The sequence below is a fragment of the Leptonychotes weddellii genome, chromosome 4 (genome assembly GCF_054177405.1).
Source record: "Leptonychotes weddellii isolate Sample4059 chromosome 4, ASM5417740v2, whole genome shotgun sequence".
NCBI classification, from domain to species: domain Eukaryota; kingdom Metazoa; phylum Chordata; class Mammalia; order Carnivora; family Phocidae; genus Leptonychotes; species Leptonychotes weddellii.
In genome coordinates, this window is record NC_138372.1 from 107,566,205 (window position 1) to 107,579,687 (window position 13,483).

The 13,483-nt window shown below is 47.7% G+C and overlaps 2 long non-coding RNA genes across 3 annotated transcripts in view; one reads left to right on the top strand and one right to left on the bottom strand.

Annotated features, from left to right (window-relative positions):
* Nucleotides 1-12,333, bottom strand: part of LOC145720908 (uncharacterized) — a 21,380-nt gene extending 9,047 nt beyond the window's left edge. Inside the window, exons 1-2 of one of the 2 annotated variants that reach the window (XR_014144194.1) lie at nt 12,011-12,333; nt 3,937-4,526 (exon numbers count right to left, since the gene is read on the bottom strand). This is a non-coding gene — a long non-coding RNA (uncharacterized LOC145720908). The remainder of the gene's footprint in view (nt 1-3,936; nt 4,527-12,010) is intronic. The other variant, XR_014144193.1, reaches the window with a different exon arrangement.
* LOC145720909 (uncharacterized) lies at nt 1,200-3,119 on the top strand. The gene is made up of 2 exons (XR_014144195.1): nt 1,200-1,655; nt 2,288-3,119. It is a non-coding gene; the product is annotated as an uncharacterized LOC145720909 (long non-coding RNA).
* Nucleotides 12,334-13,483: the final 1,150 nt, after the last annotated feature.

Sequence of the window (13,483 nt, forward strand, 5' to 3'; positions counted from 1 at the left end):
AGGCTTAGACAAACCATGAAGTAAAGAGAAGAGGAAGCCATGAGGTCGTAAGAGCCCGACTGTGATGTAGGGGAGAACCAGGAAGTGGACACTGGATGTGTTTCACATAAACAGCAGCGCCCAGCAGGAGGTGGGTGGGGAGCGGAGTTAGGGAAGGTCATGGAAGGTCACCGAAGGTCACCGAAACCCGTGGTGGAGCCCTGTCACCGTCACCGTCTGGATTGTGAGCACATCATTTGCTTCACTGAGCCTCATTTTCACTGTTAGGAGAAGGAAGGGTTGGGGAGCATTACAAAAATACCTTCTCGTCGACCTCATAAGGGTGTCATGAGGGGGTAAGAAAGACTCTCAACGACTGGAAAGTTGTGTGTGGGGTTTCTCTCTTTAATTTGTTCTTTAGGCAATTTCCATGAAATTTCGTGTGAGAATAACTATAGTCCTACTGAACAGCGGGGAGGGGAAGGCCCTTAGCCCATCTTCGTCATTAGCTCCTCACTGACCTTCTGGGACTATGAACAGAGATTTACAGCACCTCCCAAACCACAGAATCTTTTCCCATTTAGCTTATATATTGTCAGTTTGGAATGGCCTATGCTTCTTTTCTGTAAGTTCCAAGCATGGAATTCTACTCCAGGAGTCTACACTCCAGAAGGAGTTTTGTGCAGTGGGCAGCACTTGGGCCCTTGTAGAAGCCCGGGCTCTTGTCTTGTTCTGCTTCTCGCTGGTGGGTGACCCTGAGCCAATCACCTCTGCACCTCAGGCTTCTGATCTATAAGGTGGGACTAATAGTAGTCCCAGGCTCGTGCGGCAGTGGTGAGGTTTAGCTGGTATGCTATGCATGACACCCTGAGAGGGGAACCTACCCATGAAGGCTGCTTAAAATTTGCCTCCTCTAATAGCCTTGCCATGCCGGAAGTCTGCGGGGAGGAGACTCCTCCCTGAATGGGAGGAGATGGGGCTGCCATGAGGCTGACCGCCCCTTCCATAATCTCTCTAGAGCTACTCCAGGATGGCAGGTGGAAGGGGATGCCTACTCATGTATGCAGAAGGGCTTGTCCTGTCTTTGGGGGCTGGGAAACTCCATTGTCTTTTCAAGGCCCCCGAGTCAAAGCCAGAAGACATGCTTTCATCCCTGCTCTGCCACGTCATAGTTTGGGAATTCTGAACAAATCACTTCCCATCACCGAGCTTTCGTGTCCTCGCTTCTGGACTGACCCTACAGGCTGCTGGGAAGGCGTGTTAGTCTACTGGGGCTGCCATGCAGAATACCACAGACTGGGGGCTTACACAGCACAAGTACCTTTTCTCACACCTCTGAGGATCTGAGATCAAGGTGTTCGTGGGGTTGGTTTCTTCGAAGGCTTCTCTCCTTGGTTTGTAGATGGCCGCCTTCAACTTGTGCCCTCACGGGGCCCTCTCTCTGTCCATGTCTGTGTTCTAATCTCCTCTTTTTGTAAAGACACCAGTCAGATTAGATTAAAGCCCACGCTAATGGCCTCATTTTACCTTCATCCCCTTTCCGGATACAGTCTCCTTCTGCGATACTGGGCATGAGGATTTTAACGTACGAATCTGGGACGGGAGCACACATCGGCCCATCACAGAAGGCTAGATGAGACACTGTGTGTCAAACCCCAGCATAGAGCAGGCGTTTGGTAAGTGCTGGTTAAATATGTGGACGCATGTCACTGCGTTGCACTTGCTAAGGCAACCGTAGTTCGTGGAGGGGGTGGTCCTGCTGCTCTTACTTGGCTGAATTGGTAATCGGGCTTTCTTTTCTTCTAAATCGAAGCCCAAGTCCCTGACGTCCTAGGCCTATCTCCCTGGTGTGCCACCACCGTAAGGGGCAGATGAGTAGAGAGCTAAGAATTTTTTTTGGCTTCAGCGCTACTGAATGGTCAGTCGACTTGGTGAATCTCCTCAGGCCGCATATCCTTGGTGGTTTTAGGACATCATCTCTCATGTCTGTAATTTTGCTCTCATGGTCACATACTCTGTGTCACTGGAACACAAGCTCACCATTGTCTTCTTATAAATGAAGGCAAATCTGTCCTGAGCCATTTGGGTTGCTTATAATATCTTTACAAAACAGCTTTTCAGTATTTCTTCAATTAAAACAAAAGCAAGCAAACAACCACCACAAAAATGAAGAAAGAGCGACTTGGTTCCAAAGATAAGAAACGTGAAAAGCCCTCTTTGACCAGATCAATCTCTTGGAAATTCTATCACCAGGCCCACAGTAGCAGCTCCTGTTTTTGGGCCTTTACTTTCTCCTTTTTGTTTCCAGGTTCCTGCATCACCAGTCATGTGTTCCTTTGAGTGGTACTCCGGGGGCTCTCTGTCACTCAAAGTGTCCCTCTGGCCAGGGTTAATAACTGTGAGCGAAGACTTGCTAGCTGCCACCCACCTTCTTCTGAAGAGAGGCAGATGGAGACTTTTGAGCCCCCACGCAATTGCCAGCAACCTCTGACTCCCCAAGACCTCTCCACTCTGACCTTCTCTGCTCCAGTGGTTAATGACAATTATATGCGTTCAAGAGGCCTCAGCTAATTGGGCAAACCGATTAAGTGGAGGTAGATACTTTTTTCCCCAACAGACAGCAACGTATATTCCAAGACCATAAAAGATGAATTTGAGAAGAAAATTATTAAGCATGAAACCTAACAGAGGTTTAAAAGAAAAAAACCCCTTTTATTTCTAGATTTTGGGGGGAAAAATTTCTGGTTGCAATTTTGGATTCTCTTGATGGATGGATTTGCTTCAGGTGGGGGATGTCAAAGGCTCAGGTGTGAGTGGCAGGGGATGGGGGGCTGCAGCTGCAGAACAGAGAGGCCAGATGGCTTGCAAGGAAGGAGCGAAAACTTGGAATTCTAATGATGAGAAGCCCTCAAAGAGCTTTCAGAGAACGGGCCGACATGCTGGGAATCCTGGAAGCCATCACAATTAGCATCTAGAAATGACTGTGGGACATCCTTGCCTAAAATACAGGCCTATAGGCAATCCTGTCTCAGGGTTTGGAGCGTTTTCTCAGAACAAACAGATTATATATCTAGCATATATGTGTATGCAACTGTGTACAAATTTTATATTATTTATATAAATGATATATATATATCTTATATGTATATATTTATATGCATGTTCTATACACACACACACACACACACACACATATCCATACCACACATTTGTTAAATCTGTGCTGATTAGAATAAAATCAAATGGGGAGGAAGTTTTCCCAGTCTCCAGCCATGGTCAGCTCTCCTGTGTTGCTACTGGGAACAAGTCCCCGGCTCCCTATCTGGGAAGGGAACAGCTTCCCAGAGCGGTGGGCGATGCCCAGCCCAGGCAGAGGCATGCTTTGTGCCTTCCGTGGGAGCTGGGTCACCAAAGAAAGGTGAGGCTGTCACCTTACTCAAGCTCTCTCTTCTTGAGCTGAGAGGAGCCCAAGACATGTCCTTTAAAACAGTACAGGATTACCTTAGATAGCCAGGTGGTCATTGTCCAAAGAAGATGTCCTAATATTTATGCAGAGTTCATGGAAAGGAACTCATAGCACTCTTGGGATTCTTACTCGCCCTCAGGATGCTTCTGTGTGTGTGTGTGTGTGTGTGTGTGTGTGTGTGTGTGTACGCTTGTAAGAAGCTCAGGAATAGGTAGGAAGGAAGGCATCATCTTTTTTAAAAAAAAGGTGAAGCACTGAGGGTTTGATTTGCCCATCATCCCCCATAGAGAAGAACCCATGTAATGGACTCCTCATTGAGGGCTTTTTCAGGGAGGACATCAGACTCGAGGAGAGAGGGGGCTGGTCCTACTCTTTTGTGGACAGTACTGAGGCTGTTAGTTGGTAGAGATTGGAGAGGACAGGCAGAGGGAAAAAACAGGTGCCGTGTCACGCCGGGGCTGCTGGCTGGCTGGTACCCATCCACTACCTACCTGCCTCCTGCTTATCCCAACATCATCTTCAAGCTTGAACCTACTCAGTCTTGTTGTGCGGCCTTACGTGACCTTAATTCCAATGCTGTGTGCGATTCCAGGGTACCTGACTGAAGTTTCAGATGCAGATGTGGCAGCTTGCCCCTGGTGGTGCGGATGGGGGTGTCACTCCCTCCCCATGGCTCTGTGCGCCTGCCTGGTTTGGCTTCTGTCACACTTGACGGCACAGGAGACGGCTTGGGGTACTGGAGGAGTTCCATCTGCCGCCCCTGGCTTCTGGTTCATTTGTGTGTTTTAGAGGATCACTGGGTTTTCTGCTCTTTGGGTCTGCTCTTGGTCTAGGAGGGGAATCGGTAAATGTGACCCGCAAAGTCTCAGTTTAAAAGAAGAAGCTCACCGCAAAGCAGTCTGTTTGTCTGTTGTTGGCAGCATTTCCCTTCACGTGCAGTACGTGTGTGTTGACTGCCTCACTTGGGTTCGTTGAACTGGCACAGGTAGGCCCTTGTGTTGCCGAGACTCTTCGTGCTGTGCTTCTCTTCTCTTTCTTTCCTCTAGCATCTCTGTGTTCCCAGGGAGTGCCACCGAACACACTGAAGATGAGAAGAAAACACAAACGAACCTCCAGCGTTTTACAGTCCACTGTGGTTTGGGAATGCAGGGCACCGACCTGCCATCAAACGGCCAGCATCCTGGGGTGTGATGGGCTTGTGTGAGATTGGGGTGTCAGGGTGGCCGAGCGGGCAGAGAGCAGGGTGGAAACCACTGATGACAACATTTCAGATCACAGTCCTACTCTAAAGAGCTCGCAGCCAAACCAAGGAATTCGTTTTAACACAGAACGGGACTTCTAGCTGACTTGTCGCCCTCAGCTTAGCGTGCATGGCTAACTGGCTTGTGGTTCCTGGGCAAAGGAGTGTGGGGGCAGGGGATGAAGAGGAGAGCAGGCAATGTAAGTGAAGTCAAGCTAAGCAGAGGACTGATGGGCGAGATGAGAGGCTAGAAATCACAAGCGAGAAGGTGGAACGGCGGTTAATGAGGAAGTGAAACAGCAGGTATGGCAAAAAGACACTGTGGTTTGGAGGCAGGAGACTGGTGTCTCACCTCTGCCCTTTATGAGCCGGGGAGCCTTAGGAAAGGGATTTACCCCCTTTGAGCCTCCATCTTATCATCTTTATTATTTTATTATCATGATTTTTGTAAAAATTTATTTACTTTAGAGAGAGAAAGAGTATGGTGGGGGCAGAGGGAGAGAGAGAGAGAATCTCAAGCAGACTCCCCACTGAGTGTGGAGCCTCGTGCAGGGCTCGATCTTACAACCCTGAGATCACGACCTGAGCCGAAACCAAGAGTTGGACCCTTAACCGACTGCTCCTCCCAGGTGCCCCCATTCTATGACCTTTAAAATAGAGCCAAAGATAACCGCCGCCCTTTCTACCTCACAAAGTTATTGTGAGAATTCAATGGAAACATTAAAACCCATGAGCCAAGACTCATGTCAACACACTACTTGGCCAACTGTGACTATCAAACAAATTTGGTTGAAGAAAAAAAGACGTAGGTGAGCCCACACCAGAATATGAAGAAAAGACGGTTAATCAAAGTAGGCATGAGGGAGTTCGGCGGAGAACCAAGGAATAACCAAATGGCGATGGTGTTGGCAGAGGCATCGGAGTGATTCAAAAACGCAAGAAGAGTGACAGGGTCCAAAGAACGAGCAGCAATGCCCATGCTTGAGAACCTAACGTGTCAGCTAATGTGCTGATGAGTGAGAGGCTGAGATTGGGAGAGGGGTCAGCAGGGAGGAAACCACAGGTGGGAGAGAGAAAGTCAAACCTCAGTTTTAGGGAGGTTGAGGCATAGGTAAGAAGTTGTGTACTGACACCTGGGGTAAGCTCTCACAGGCCAGAGTTGAAAGCGAGGCAGAACGAGGCAAGTTACCTTATTCAGAATTTAGGCTAGATAAGATCTTGATTCAAAATGGTGATCTAAGATAGGGACTCATAGTTTTTTTTTTTGGCGAGAACACTTCCATTTATTTGCTCCAAATCCAACTATTTAGTTTAAACTGGAAGTTTCATCACATGCAAGGGTGACCAGAGAGAGTCCCATCTCTAACTGAAGAGAAGGCAGGTCAAGCTTCTGTAATTCAGTGTCATGAGAGGTAAAGGGAAGAGTTTCTGCAAGGAGGTGACAACACTGTTCAGCCATTCAGGAAGGGAGCCAGTGAAAATGGAATGATTGCAGTTGATTTAAGGGGTAGAAGTTGAGAGGCAAAGGACAACTAAGGTTGAAAGGGCTTCTCTGAGTAGTCCTTTTGTTCATAGGCAAGATGTTGTTGCTGATGGGCTCAAGGGGAGTGGGAGGGCACGGGAGAGGTGGGAGGGATGATGGATTGCCTACGAACCTATGAAGAATGAGGCAAAGCAGCATGAAACCATTTGTTTGGGCTTTATAGATTTTCTAATAAAAACGTCAAGGTTTTTTCACACCATTTTGAAAATGTCATCAAATGCAAAACAGTTCTCCTTGTCCCAGTGACAAAGGCTGCATTTCCAATGGTAAATTCCAGCCCCAAATGCAATAACAAACTTTGTCAGGTTTTCCTCCAAGTCAAACCAGGGGTCAGGTTTGGTCCAGGGCCCTTCAGGGTGACCTTTGATCCTTCATGGGACCTGACCCCTCCCAGTAGGACCTGTAACTTTCCCGACTGTGAAGTATGTGGGGAGCGATTAAAGGTTAGTGTGAGCCCAGTGGAAATATCCCTAAAACTAGGCAGTACACTTCTGAGCCATCTCTGGGGACTGAAGGGTGTATTTCTGAGTCTCTGAATTAGGTTATTTCCGATATAGCCATTAAAAAAAAAAAATCTTTCAGTGAAACTTTCTTGCCTCTTCTTCCCCCACCCCTCCCTTATAATCTGCCTGATCCACTTCCTTCAAATTATTATTTTAATCTTCTGAAAGCCCGGCTCTAAGACCTTCGATGGCTCCCCTTTGTCTTTTTTTGGTTTTCATTTTTATACCAGTTTTATTTAACCCAAGAAATCCAAAATATTATCAGAGCAAAATGTAAGTCCCATCAGAATGATGAATGGGGTATTTTATATCCTTTCTTTATACTGAGCTTCAAAATCTAGTGTGCACTTCACAGGTACGGCACATCTCAGTTTGGAAGTTAAATTTAATCAGATACACTTAATTTGTATTTAGCTTTCATAAGATTTATAGTTGTAACAGAAGATTCACAGACTGGGTTGTTCAAATATACCTTAAAAATTTTCCAATAACTGAATCAAATACGGGTTTTTAGAGTTGAATTTATACTGGTTAAATTTGAATCAAATTTTAAAATCTCATTCTTCTTATCGCAGAGTAGTATCCCACTGTAGGAAAGGACCCCTTACAGCCCTTTGCCTTTGAAATTAAGTGCAAATGTGCAAATGCCTTTGATTGGCTTTCTGCACCCTAATTCCGTTGCAGCCTTATCTTTTCCAGTTCCCGGGCATGTACCCCGTACTCCAGCCAAATTCGTCCAGGCTTTGTCCCACTCTCACTTTTTTTTTTTTTTAAAGATTTTATTTATTTATTTGACAGAGAGAGAGACACAGCGAGAGAGGGAACACAAGCAGGGGGAGTGGGAGAGGGAGAAGCAGGCTCCCGGCAGAGCAGGGAGCCCGATGCGGGACTCGATCCCAGGACCCTGGGATCATGACCTGAGCTGAAGGCAGTCGCTTAACCAACTGAGCCACCCAGGCGCCCCCACTCTCACTTCTTATCTCCAGTGAAATGTCACCCCCTCCATCTTTGCCTATTAAAATCCCATGGTTCCTTCAAGATTTATCTGAGAAGCCACTTCTTCCCTAAAATCTTTCCTGATTTGCTCAAGTGTGATTTTTCCTTTCTTTGGATCCTTTAAGTCACGTTGGTACCTCCAATCAATCCACTTTAACGTGGATTCTAGTCTACTCCCAAATGCTTGTCCCCTTGATGCTGATATAGGAAGCTGTGCCTGACGCATTTTATAGTCCCCTACCCCCACCACCTGCAATGAAGTTTCCTCAAGTTGCCTCCTGTGGGCCACCATGTTTGAGGAAGGGTGGAAGCATTCGGTTCAGAATGAGTTCTTTTTAGGTTCACTTCTGTTGATTGGAAAAGACCTAAATATGGAAAAAAAAGAGAAGAAACAAAGAAGAGCGAACAGTTGAGTTCAGTACGTTGGTCTAGTCTAGCACAGCAAGGCTGCTGCCCTTGGACTCTTGACGTCTTCTCCCTCGGCCCAGAAGCAGAGGCCATGAATGGACTAGCATACATGCTGCTTTCCTTCTCTCGCTGCTTTCTGCAGCTCTGATGTAGAACGTTAAAGGACCAAGAAGAAGGAGCAGTTTCTGAAGGACTGTTGCACTCATAGGATTTCTAGGGGGATGAGGGCTTGCTCTATACAGTCTCATGGGGTCTCTAGTATGGTCCTGCTCCAAACAGTTCCTCTTGGATCTTCTAAGCATGAGGGGTATGAAACACTGGAGGCCCTGACTTCTGAGGATCAAGACAAACAGAGGAATTAAATTCTTTGACTTTTAATAAAAGTACCCCTCTTCTATCTGGAAGACACAGGGGTCAACTCAACAGGCTTGCCGCCCTCTGCTTCCCAGGAGCCACCGACGTGTTGGTGGTCAGGTTCGTGATGTGCAGGCAAGAGTTTGCCAGAAGAAAGGAAGGAAGGAAGGAAAGAAAGAAGAAAACTTTAAGAAGCTTAATAAAGCAGCTCCCAGCTGCAGGGTGGAGAAAGGAATCCGCAGGCTATAGGAAGCCACTGCAGGGGTAACTGGCAATGACTTAGTCTGTTAGAATTTTTGTTTTTTTTTTAAAGATTTAATTTATTTACTTGTCAGAGAGAGACAGCGAGAGAGGGAACACAAGCAGGGTGGAGAGGCAGAGGAAGAAGCAGTCTTCCCGCCGAGCAGGGAGCCCGATGCGGGGCTCGATCCCAGGACACTGGGACCATGACCCAAGCCGAAGGCAGACACCTAACGACTGAGCCACCCAGGCGCCACAGTCTGTTAGAATTTGATGGCTTAGTCCTAGATCTGCCAGTGGTTTACTGTAGAATCTTGAGCAAGTCCACCTTGAGCTTGAGTTTTCCATCTGTAGATGAGACTGTTGCCTGTCATTTCTGGCAACCTGGCCAGACGTTATGACTGTTTTAGCTTCAAGTTGGAGAGAAATGCAGTCCCGTCCCTCCCATCCTTCCTTCCTTCCTTCCTTTCTTCCTTTTCCCCCTCCCTCCTTTTCCTTCCTTCCTTTTCCTTCTCTCCTTTCTTCCTTTCCTCCTTCCCTCCTTTCTTCCTTCCTTCCCTCCCCTCCTTCTTTCCTTCTGTCCCCTCTCCTCCTTCCAACAAACATTTATCAAGTACTTGCCCTGCGCCAGGAGGATCTAGCAGTGAGCAGAACAGTCGAAGTCCCTCACTTCATACATATGGGAGCAACAGCCAGACAAGTGAAAATACATAATATCGGGTGTGATAAATGCTCCAAAGGAAGATAAAGGTGGGTGAGGGGACAGCCGGCAACAGAGAGCTGTGTGAGACAGAGCCATCTCTCTAAGGCAGCTTCATGCGAGGGAGTGGCAGGGGAGCAGAGACCTGGATGGAAATAAGGGTGTGACCCGGGGAAGCTCCGCGGTCTGCGGGGAGAGCAGAGTTGAATCAGACAGGTGTGCCAGCAGCATGACCCTGGGCGGGATGATAACTTTTGTGAACCTCCCTTTCCCTGGTTTAAAATAAAACTAACACCTACTTGTCAAAGCGCTTGTGTAGATTAAATGCAATAAGGCATGTGGAGGCTTGGCACGCGGTGGAGACCGGGTGTGGGGTGGGTGCTAGCAGCGAGCGTGGATGCCCCCCGCGTGCAGTCTGGGTGAACAGATTGGGTGCGCCTCCCACTCTTCCCCTTCAGTCTCCCCGGGTCTCTTTCTCATTCAGTGAAAAGGGGCAACAACACTTGCGCCCTCCTCAAAGGCCTGACAAAGGGCAGGTGAGGGGTCGCAAATGCAATCATGCTTTGCCCCCGCTCTCCGAGAAAGGGCCGCAGAGGATCCGGAGCGCGAGTGACAGGCGGGGCCTCGCCCGGGGACCAGGCGCCTGGGGGCCAGGACTCCTGTGCTAGGACGGGGCCTTTAAAAAAAAAACAACAACAACCGTGCGCTTCGGGGGAGCCAGAGACAGATTTGCTAGCGCAAGAGAGGGCTGGGAAGAGAGCCAGTCCCAGGGCGGAGGCTCAGCAGAAGGGCGGCTCCGGCTGACCACCAGGAAGCAACAAAGCGGCAACACAAACAGGAAGCAGGACCGCTGGTGACAGGATGGGGCCCTGCGAGAGCCGGGAAGAGCCCGGCGGCGCGGAGGGGCCCAGGGGCCGGGGTAGGGGTGGGGGGGCAGGACCCTCTGGCAGGAGAGCGGGGCTCCCGAGTGAAACTGACATGGCCATTTCAGTCCTCAGGAATGCCCCCTCCCTCGTTCTCTTTAAAAACACAACAGAAAGAACCTATTTCTGCCTCTTTTGTAATCCTTCCCCCCTCCCCCACCTCGGTTGAGAAAGGGTTTTTCTACTTCCCTCTCACCCACTTACACAGCACCTCGTAATTAGTGAAATAGCACCTCATCGCGGGGCCTTGCCATTACCCTGCGCTGCTTCCAGAGTCCCGGGGAAGCAGGGCCTGCCTTATTATTTAGAAAACGGCTGGTAAGGGCATCTAGCAGATGATTGACTCCCAATGAGAACAGGATCTGCATCTAAAATAATATGAGTAAATTGCAGATTGATTCATGGGACAAAGCACCCAGCAGCCCAAACTCCATTCTTTCTTCCCAGTTCCATCTCCTATCTCCTGTCAGTCTCAGAATTGATAGAACAGCCTGGAGCCATTGAACAGAGTTATGTCTGCAGTCACCTTTCTGATTCTTGCATATAGGTGCCAATATGTGAAGAGGACCCAGGCAAGGGGACAACAGGGTGGCTTTATTTAGCATTATGACAAGCAAACACTTGAATACCATGGAGCTCATGAGCTTTCCAGCAGCAGGGGGAAAAAAAAATTTAAAAAGCTCCTGCATGGGTTGCCTGCCTCGTGCTCCAGTGGCCCAGTACGGTGCAAAAAGGAGATTACTAACAAAAGGTTATTCAGCTGTTCCCCGAATAAACCCAAAGGTACCAAGTATGGACAGAGCAGATGTCAGGAGACTGAGCCCGATTTTGGAAAACTGCCGAGATATTTAGAAATAGCGCTTTCTTATTAACCCAAGCATAATGCTGAAAGTCCTTTAAAATAAAACTTCCCAGATGCCACCTGCATCTGACATGGCAGCAGGATGAATGCCAGTACGTCCACTGATACTGGAAACCCTCTTAAGAAACAGCCTCGACTGATTGTTCCAGCACAAACAAATCACAAACTAATTTATGTATTCCTGCAGCTGCACCCCAGCCGAGGCAGGAGTTGGACCAATTCACAGTTGACTAGTGCTGTCTCATTCTTTGCAGATTTTGGCATTTAACTGTAATTAAGATTTATTGTTCACGAGCTTGCAGGTCAGGGCAAGCATGACAATATGGGTAACTTTTCTGTTTACTAGTAAAATGTCTGGTAGGAGGAAGCCTCAAACCTTCCAAGCAGAACTTGACAGAAATAAATAGCACCTCTTCACTCCGGGACCAGCGCATTACCGATTTTAATCAGACACGAGAGTTCTCCTTAAGGGAGGGCAGGGAGGAATCGCAAAGAGCTAGTGAACTGTGCTGTTTCTGTTGCTGTTGCACCAGAAGGGTACGGGCCAGAAGCCAAATCAATTATTGCTGATCTTCTGGATTTGGGGACGGGATTGTCAGCTTGGTGTGGGAGGGACTGAGACCTTGATGCCGACAAAGGTTCTGCAGAGACTGGGACCTGTGGGTCTCCACGGCCCCTCCTTGCAACGGAGAGGAGAATCATCGCTCATCTGTCCCCACTCTCAAGGATGCCCTTGGACCAAATCAGATGGCCCGAGGAGGAGGGAGGCAGGGTTCAGCAGTCAGCGGCCACTCACCTTTTACAGTCTGTCTGCCGAGGTCCTGTGCAGGTGACCCACGACACAGTGGGTGTGAATGAACAAACGCTCTGCAAGCAGACAGATGAAGAAGGGCATCTCATCCCACTGGCTTATTAGAAGGCAGAAATGCTGAAGCATAATGTCCTTCAGTTTTCCAGCATCTATAATGTATTATATATTATTGTTTGTCCTCCTTGGAGTATTTTTGTCAGAGCTTCTATAAAATATGAAAACATTACTCACATGGCCCAGAGATCTGGACCCTGAGCTTGTTCTGTTTCTCTTGTTTCCTTTCAACGGAGGCGGGGTGGGGGTGTGGGGAAGGAAACAAAAATCCCTTGCTCTTCACCGCATCATTGACTACAGAATTAAATTTGATATGATATTGTAAAAAGATCTTGTGTCTCACTCTAAGCTGCAAATAATTCCAATTGTGGCTTACAAAAACCCATATAACACTTTAGGAAAAAATTAAAAATAAGTGAGTGAGAAAACTATGTGTTTCTTGGCATTCTCCTCTCTCATGTTGTCCATTAATGTTGGAGCTACCAGTTCATACGAGTTGAAGAGGGTTGGTTCTGTATTCTGCAGTAATCCAGTAACGTCCCCAGTTGCCTTAATTCGAACACATTTGTTTTCCTCTTTGTTGGAAAAAGATCTCGAGATTCTAAGCAGTATAAGGGAGCTTTTGTTTTGACATTAGGAGAAAGCTATAAAAACAAGCTTCTTCCGCAAAGGTACAAGGGGGAAAATGGGTGTGAAATTAATTTTAATGGTGGGTAGAGACAAAAATCTAAAAAGGATTTAAAGCAAACTTCCCACCTGTTTTACCAACTGAAGGTATTTTATAGTCCTAGATACCAGATTTTTAGTCTTGAGGGATCCAGTTCAATTAAAATGATGCTGAATCATGAAAGAGGAAAATATAATTGAGGGAAGAAGGATTCTAATATTTAGATTCAGTTGTTAGTGATATTTTTAACCACTTAAAAAAAAGCCATTCTTCCATTCCACTAAACTCACAATCATTAGTTTAATTTTCAGAGCTTGCCAGCTTAAGCCAGCATTACTCTGTCCCAAGGACACTTGAGCCAGACCCGGAAAGGTTGAAGTAAGTCTCACAGGGAGCACACTTGACCCTAAACGTAAGCCCGGTTTACCAAGCCACAGAACTTTGATCCTTGGGGATGCTGTGCAAGGTGATCTCGGGAGAACACCAACCGTCACTCCACAGCTTCTCGCATTGCTGATCTGAGCAAAGCACATTTATAAACTCGGCCTCGGCCGTCACGGATGCAGACGGGCATAGGAAAGGACGAGCAGAACACTGCAGCCATTTCGTGGACAGGACATCACCGAGCCCACTGCTATTCAGTACAAACAATGGGAGGAGGAGAGAGGGAGCGCAGTGGCTCAGAACAGGTGGGGAGCTGGAGGAGAATCACTTGGCTCTCAGCTGGGGAGGGCTTT